This window comes from Heloderma suspectum, chromosome 4, assembly GCF_057233095.1.
Source record: "Heloderma suspectum isolate Gila_16-S chromosome 4, 16-S_ref, whole genome shotgun sequence".
In the NCBI taxonomy this organism is placed as follows: domain Eukaryota; kingdom Metazoa; phylum Chordata; class Lepidosauria; order Squamata; family Helodermatidae; genus Heloderma; species Heloderma suspectum.
In genome coordinates, this window is record NC_139461.1 from 198,673,697 (window position 1) to 198,682,094 (window position 8,398).

The window sequence follows — 8,398 nt, forward strand, 5'->3', positions numbered from 1 at the left end:
TACGCTTTATTTGTTAAATGTATATACTGTCCAACTGGCAATTGGCTGGTTTACAGTAATAAAGAACAAAGCAACAAAATAACAATAAAATAAAATCACAAAAGAAAAAAAAAACAAAACTATAAAAATATCAAGGTAATACAATCTTAAAAGCATTAAAACCATTGCATTAATTAAAAAATATGATACTTCCTATCCATTGCACAGCTAGCTGAAGATTCACATACATTTCAGTTGATCCCTCTAACTCCTACTACAGCAGCAGCAAGAGATCAGTGATGCATGGGGTCAAAGAACTTAACCTTTGACAAGAGATCTCATGTTCTGTGGGGCTGGTGTGAGAATTTGTGCCCCATGAGCCTCTGATCAGATTCATAAAATAATGTGAAATTTCAAGACATGCTGTTGGAAGGGAGCGGGTGGGATTCATGAACCCTCAGCTAGGCATTGGTAGTGCTGCCAAACATACTGTGAAGTGCCTGGACAGCCCATGAATATGTCCCACGGAGCAAACCAGCTGTTTTGCTCTGACCATGCAGCTACCTGCTGAATGTGATGAGCTGTGGTGCAGGGGGAAGGGAGATTCCCAAAACTTAGGCAGAAGCACCTTCTGTGTGTGTGAGCAGAGCACTTCTATCCATGGAAGGCAGATACTGGATCCAGCCCCATAAATTTATGAGGCTGACATAAACAATGGGAAAGAAGAAGGCGCCCCAGCAGCTTGAAACCTAGGCCAGACAGTGGTTGAGAAACTATAATCACATTTACAGAGTTCCAGACAAACTATAACTGGTAATTTTTTCACCAGTGTGCCACTAGCCAGGGAATTAGTTAAGAAATGCCTAGCTTGGCATACTGAAAAGTAAGCAAATCAGAATTCCCACCCCCTACCCCTAAGTTCCTTCTCCATGTATTTGAGAGAGTGCCTTCTCTCTTACCAGACTGCCTGATCACTGAGGTTGTCAGATGAGGCACCACTCCTTGTGGTTCCACATGCACCTGCCATCCATTTGGAGTCCACTCAGAGCAGAACCTTTAAAGCGCAGTCCTATGGGTTGCATCCTCATGAGATGGAAGCCTTTGAACTTGGAGGCTGCCATGTTTCCAATGCCCTGCGAGCTGTTGCCAGTTGGGTAAGAGGAGGGTGGAGGCAATTTTAGCCTTTCCACCCACTGTGTTTGTTTTCTCTAGATGGGCCTCTGAGCCCTTCTAGAGAGGTTGTGCTGGCAGGGGCAAGACTGGGGCTAGAGAGGCCTTAGGATTCCTCATATCCTGGATTCTCCTCTCTCCACCCACTGGAATGCCCCCCTTTTCCTTCCCTTCAAGGCCACATTTGCAACCTCAGGAAGCATCCAGTGTGGTTCTTTCTACAGTTGCTGCAAGGGAGCAGAGGAGGGGACAGGGTGAGGAACTGGATACCATGGTCCCCCTTCTAAGGTCATAGGAGTGTCTACAGACTCAGAGGATCCTATGGTCCCTGGGATGCTCTCCTGGGACCATAGCATTGCTCTCTCAGTGCTTTGGCTTCTTCCCATGGAAGCCCCTGCCTGTGATGTCAGGCAGGCACCAGGATTGTTTTGTTTTCAGTGCTTGCTGAAGGCATTTTTATTTAAACAAATCTTCTCCAACCAGCCAGTTTTATTGGCACAATCTGATTTTAAAGGTTGTAATTTGGTATGTCTAGTATTATCATCATCATCATCATCATTTCACAGCTTCTTATTGTTCACCGGCTCAGATATTTTATTGGATGTAGAGCATATATGCATCGTGTAAATAAATATCCAGAAGTGTCAATAGCAGCATTTTTGGTTTTGAAAAACAGTTGACACTTGTAAGCTATATACCTAAAAAAGGAAGGACAGTGATTCTGTTTTCATTGTATAAAGATGTAGCAGTGTCGGAGAACAAGTCTATTATAATAAAGTTCTTTATTATAATAAAACTGAAGATGCCTTGGATACCTGTAGCTAGGGATGTGCAAAACAGCAAAACTCGAGCTCACCAAAATTCTCCAAATTCCATCTCAAAACTTGTTCCAACTGGAGTCTGTATCAGAATATGAACTTTGTGTTTTTCTTTCTGCCTGAAAATCCATGCATATTTTTCCAAATGTACACATCGTGTGCATTTTAGAAATGTACGCATTTTTGAAATGTACTCATTTTTAAAATGTACACATGCTATCAAACACTTTTTCTCTTGGTCCACGAATCACATTGCAAGCTTGGAAATGTACAGACTTTGGCCGCAGATTGTGTCTGAATCTGTGTTCATTCTGGAAGGTGTGAACTGGGTAAAATACTGATCAAAAACAAACTGAAACCGATTTCTCATACATCCCTACCTGTAGCAGATGGTCTCCACATATACTTTCAATGCCATAATTAATCAATAACCAATGTTGCCCCCCCCCCCCGCAAATACAGTCAATGCTGCCTGTTTAAATGGCCATATTGTTTGTAACCTGAACAACCCACAATGGAATGAACACACAAAATACATTTTTTCCTAGTAGAGTTGATCAAACCCTCGACAGAGGCTAAAACAGCCAGCTTGTCTTGAGACTTTGAGAGAGGCAATGTCAGAACTGCTGGGCCCCTCCACTGCTGACACCAACAGAAGGGCCAGGCGCCAGCTCTGTGGGTAGAGTGATGACAGAAAAAGGCAGCAACGATGTGCTTCATGTAACCATTTTGTCTAGCCCACTCGAGCAGTGAAATGTGGTAATTGTACATAGGCTACTTTTATGTGTGCTACAGTTGCAAGTTCTGTAAAATCTGTCATGTTTCAGGTAATTCACAACTCAGGTACTGTACTGTTATGCTTAAATTGTTGTAATGATGTTATATGTACATTAATGGCACAATATGTTATAAGTTTTTTACACTGTGAGGCCAATTAGACCCCACGTACCATTCTTGAAGGTGTACATTGTGAGGTATTATTTTGCAGCTGTATGGTCTTACAGAGAAGGGCAGGTTCTTAGTAAAGGTGTACATTTTTACTTGTAAATGGTATCATGCCATCTCCCGGGTGTTTATTCTTATTCTTTGGGTACACATTTGACCCCAAACTGGCTTGCTAATTTTCCCCATGAACCGAACGTTAAATAAATCTGCCAGCAAGGAAGTAGCACTTACCAACCACTTTCTCCTGTTCTCGACATGCCACTCATAGACTGGCAGCTACTCCCAGAGATCTTAGCTAGTCATAGCAACACTTCTGGGGAAGCTCCCACCTAACCCTGAAGTTGCCTTTGCAAACCTCAGGGATGCAGTGAAGAGGCATGGGTGGGGGTCAGATGATGGTTTGCCGACAAATGCCAGAGAGTTGGAGCAGGCTGGAAGAGAAACAGAGGAGAAGGGACTGGACCGCTAGAGATCCAAAGACGTGGAGGAAAAACAGAACACCGAAAAGAGGAGGTAGGTACAAGACAGGGAGGGACATATTGGGACCCCAAGAGGGGCAGATTTGGTCCCTAGGCTTGAGGTTTCCTACCCCTGATATGAGATGAGGAAAAGTTACATATTGACTTTTCCCAGCTGAGGAGAACTTGAGGTACTGGGAGGAAGAGGAGGAAGTTTCCCCATCCAAAAATACTTTGGTTGGGAGAGAAGGCGAGGCTGGAGTATCCAAACCAAGCATCTCCGGATATAGCCTATGAGGTGCCTTTGCCCTTTAGAGAAAAGCTCAAGAGAGAAGCACTATCTCAACCCCTCAATCTGCTATGTTCTACTTGCTGCTGATGTTCTTCAAACCAAAACAGGAGGGGCATGATACTTACCTTGTTGACTAGGGTCTATCTCTGCCTTGATTTTATTTATTTATTTATTTACTTACTTACTTACTTACTTACTTACAATATTTGTATGCTGCTCCATATCCAGGTTTCTGGGCGGAGAACACAAAAGATAAAAACAGTAAAAGAAGAAGAAGATTAAAACACCACCATTAAAATCATGCTTTTTACAAAACAGAATGCCAACAGAAACCACAGCTGGTCAATTAAGGAATGCCTTCTGGAGTGCTGTTTTTAGGAAGCGCTGGAAACAGTGTTGGTGCCTGGCTGACCTCCAGGGACAGGGAATTCCAAAGAAAGGGGGCTGCCATATTTAAGGCTCTTCTCCTAGCGGACTCCAATTGGGCCATAGGTCCATGTGGAACCACCAGGAGCAAGCCCTCCGATGACCTCAGTGACCGGGCAGGTTGGTAAGGGAGAAGGCGCTCTCTCAGGTATCCTGGTCCCAAGTTGTTTAGGGCTTTGTACACTTGTACTAAAACTTTAAACCTGGCCTGGTAGCAGATAGGCAGCCAGTGCCGTTCCCTCAGCAAAGGAGCTACATGTTGGAAAGTGGCAGCTCCCGACAAGAGCCGAACTGCTGCATTCTGCACTAACTCCAGGTTTAAGGGCAGCCCGCCAGAGAGTGCATTGCAGTAATCTAGTCTTGAGGTTACTTGTGCCTGTACCACTGTACAGGCCTTGGGACTGAACCTGTGAGAACTGACCTTTCAATATCTTTCTTCCTTTTTGCTGCGGTGATATAACTGATGAAAAGCTGAATTAAAGCTTTACTTTTGTTAATCCAGTACCATTTGGTATTCTTGACTAGGGCTGTGCGAACCCATCCCAGCTCGGGTTCTCCAGGCACCTGCTGAAGCACCCCCCCATTCAGCCCCCCCCCCAGACCCACACTTGAGCCTCCACGAGCTGGGCGAGTCACCCCCACTCACCCTGGGCCAGTCCGGCAAGTGCCCACCATTTTGCCACCTTTTTTTAAGAAAAAAGGGGAGCTTAAAATTGCATATTTAAATATGCACAGTTTAGGGCTGGGAAAGCTTACTATGCACAATATTAGGAATCGGACAGGTCAGGGTGAGTCGGGGAGGGGGCAAGCAGGGGCAAGCGAGGGCGCGGTCCGGGGGTTGCGGGTGGGAGGGGGGATGGACTTCTGGACCCAGCCGGATGTCCACAACTTCCCTATACTTGACACAGAACCCATGGAAGCGGAGGTCTTTGAAGGTCTACCTCTACTACTTCCACCCCCGGGTCAAAGTCACACACATTTATTTGTATAAACTGTTAACTAGTTCCTGTCATTAAACCACATTTTGAATGTTAGTCACTGATCCACAGAACAGAACAGCAGGTGAGCACTGAAAAAGAGCTGGGAATTAAATACAATGTTTTTTGTATTTAAGCCAGTGTGATTTAAACAGTGTGAGAGCCAGTGTGGTGTAGTGGCAAGAGTGTTGGACTAGGAGCTGGGAGATCCGGGTTCTAGTCCCCACTCAGCCATGGAAGCTCACTGGGTGACTTTGGGCCAGTCACAGACTCTCAGCCCAACCCACCTCACAGGGTTGTTGTTGTGAGGATAAAATGGACAGGAGGAGGATAATGTAAGCCGCCTTGAGTTCCTTGCAAGAGGAAAAAAGGCGGGGTATAAATGCAATAAATGCAATAAATAATGTTTAGCTATAATCATGTGGGAATATTTGGATATAACATTTTGAGACAATAGATTTTCATGTACAGAATGGAAACCTCAGTATTTATTTCTAAGTCAGCATTATGCCCAACCTTTAATTTCAACAAATTCTTTAAGAATCAATGATTCTGCAACCCAGCGACATTTGGAACATAAATGCACTTAATTGAAACATACAAAAACCCCCAGACAAGATTAAATCTTAGAAAAACTACATATATAATTGCAGCATTTTCCTGACATCAATTAGAAAATAGCTGTCAGAGTCCATGTAGTAAAGACAGCTGGAATGGAAGTCAAGCATAAGAGTTGGTTTTGAGAAGCACGGGATAATTAGGGAAATCGGTTGTATTGCAATCACATATGCTTCTAACCATTTCAGGCAGGGAGAGATTGCATTACCAAAATTCATTCTTCAGCACAAATCATGGATGGTCTAGGCTGTAATTAACTTAATAGAAAACATTATCTGCAAAATCTGTCAGCTTGGCCATAAAGTGAAGCCTGACATGCTGCACGCTAAAGTCTTCTATGATGCTATAATCATAAGAATTGTGTGTTGAAAGCATATCTGTTTTATTAGTTGCTTCCCAGTGTATACAGGCATCTTCAAAGCCATTTCTTAAGCAGTAAATTGTTGATAAACACATTGCAAATTGCAGTCAAGATTGGGTGTATTGAACTTCAGAATGTGTTAATGCATGTGGGATCTTCCTTTCTGAGAATCAATGGGCTTAATTGTGCTCGGTGCTGTGGCTGAAATGAGATGTTAAAAGAGTTGCATGGCTGCCATTGAGAACGTCAGTGTCATGGCATACTTTGCTGGATCGTGGGCAACACATAAAGCAAATTGACTTTCTTGTGGCACTGTCACTCTAATGCATATCAGAGCTTCCACAATTGCATGCACATCCTTAATTTGTTGGGTAACATATTTTATGTATTTATAAAAAATTATGACCTTCTTTTCATTATAAAATAATCCCAAAGCAGGGTGAAAAAACAATAAAGCACAGTAAAATAATAAAAAAAAATTGAGTGATAAAACAATAAAACAGAGGAGAACAAAGCACAGACAAATAACAGAATAAACATTTTTATGTTTATTTCACCCTTCGTCCGTCCCCAAAACATTCTTTTTATTCTCACAACAACCCTGTGAGATAGAATAGGCTGTGAGAAAAGCCCTCTTCAGGTGTTCAAAACGAACACACAAAAGTTAGACGCTTCCTCTACGGGGATGAGGACATTGTGTGTGGGGGGGCTAACATTCACGGCCCTGCTCCCTCTTTCATGCATTCACTTTGAACACCTAAAGGGGGCTAATCTGACTGACCCAAAAGAAACCCAATGCAGTTTGCGGCTGAAGGGGGATTTGAACCCGGGTTTCACTCCTAGTTCAACTTCTGTAACTAGGGCAGGGAGTGGCTAACCCTTTTTCTATACAGGGGTACTCTTTTGAGCAGGGGGGGGGGCGGACCTGTCTGCAGGGAGTTGTTGTGTCCAGGAGCCTGGGACCCTTGGAAGTAAGAATCTGGTTCCACACAAAATGTAGGAGATGAATAGCTTATTTTTGTGTTCCTTTTTTGCAGACAGCCACAGGCAGACTGGCCTTTGCTTTACCAGTCTAGTATATATCCTGGGATGGATTATCTGTGCTTAATCCAGGTCATTCAGAAATCCTGGCCTGGCTCAAGGAATGGACCAATCACAAATACCTAAGGCCGGGGGCCAGCATTGGTGTTGGGCAGGGCATCTCTCTCTCTCTCTCTTTCTCTCTCTCTCTTTCCCTCCGCCCTTTACTTTCCTCGCTCCCACCCTGTCCCCCAGTGCCCAGCCAGGGACATGCTTTGGAAGAGTGGATCTAGCTAGATCTGTGCTGTCAAAGCACTCTCCTCTTTCTGCTGAGGCGGGGTAGAGCATCCATCCTCTCAGCCCAGCGGGGATGTGCTTTGAAAGCATGGATCCAGCCAGATTCCCTCTTCCAAAGTCCAAGGCAGATTCACTCCATAGCTGTTCTTCCTTTCTCACCTAGAACGTCTGATTTTCATCAGCACACCCTCCCCCTGTCCATTTCATCGGCTGCGACCTGGGGGACAAGAAAACATGGTCCATGTTTTCCGGGGGAAGGCTAAACTAGATCCCATTTCCCTGACATCTAGTTTTCTATGTGCAGGGAATGTATTTTGGGGGGTGGGTATGAAGGAACATTCAGTCACGATTTTTAACCCAGTTGGATTCCGAAAAAGAGTTCAGAAACAGGCCTAGCACTTCAGTAGCTATTTGTGTAGAATGGGCCCTGGTGCTCGCTTATAAGACAAGTGCACTGTCTTATATGTTCTGTGATTGAGAGAAATACAGCAGAGTTAGGAGATTTTAAAAAAAATATATAATTATTGAAAATGCCTTCTTCCAAACAACTCACTTTGTCAAGCCTGTTGTGACAGTTAAGGTAAGCAGATAAATGATTGATTCCATGAAGGCTGAAGGATATCAGAAAATAAGACAGAATGTCTGAAATTGGGAATAAGCACGCAGTCTGACTACAACAAACAGCAAACATCCTAAAAGGAAAAAATCCAAAAGCGCCACTGACTATGGACTGTAACAGTTATTCATTTGTTGAAGGGATGTCAGAGAATTCTGCCACAGATCTCGGTGAGGCTGAATGCCAGTGCAGTCAGCCCCCCGAACTCCATGGCGGAATGGCCTGCCGCCCCCCCGCCCCCCGCAGATCCCCCGCAGGACGAGACTTACCTGGGGGGGATCTTCCAGGCGGCGGCAGCTCCAGCGGTGGCGGCTGGTCTTCCAACTGGCTGCTGCCGCTGCCATTTGCAGTCTTGTAAAAAAAAAAGACGTGATAGGCTACGTAAAGATTTACGTAGCCTATCACGGCTGGGTCTAAAAAA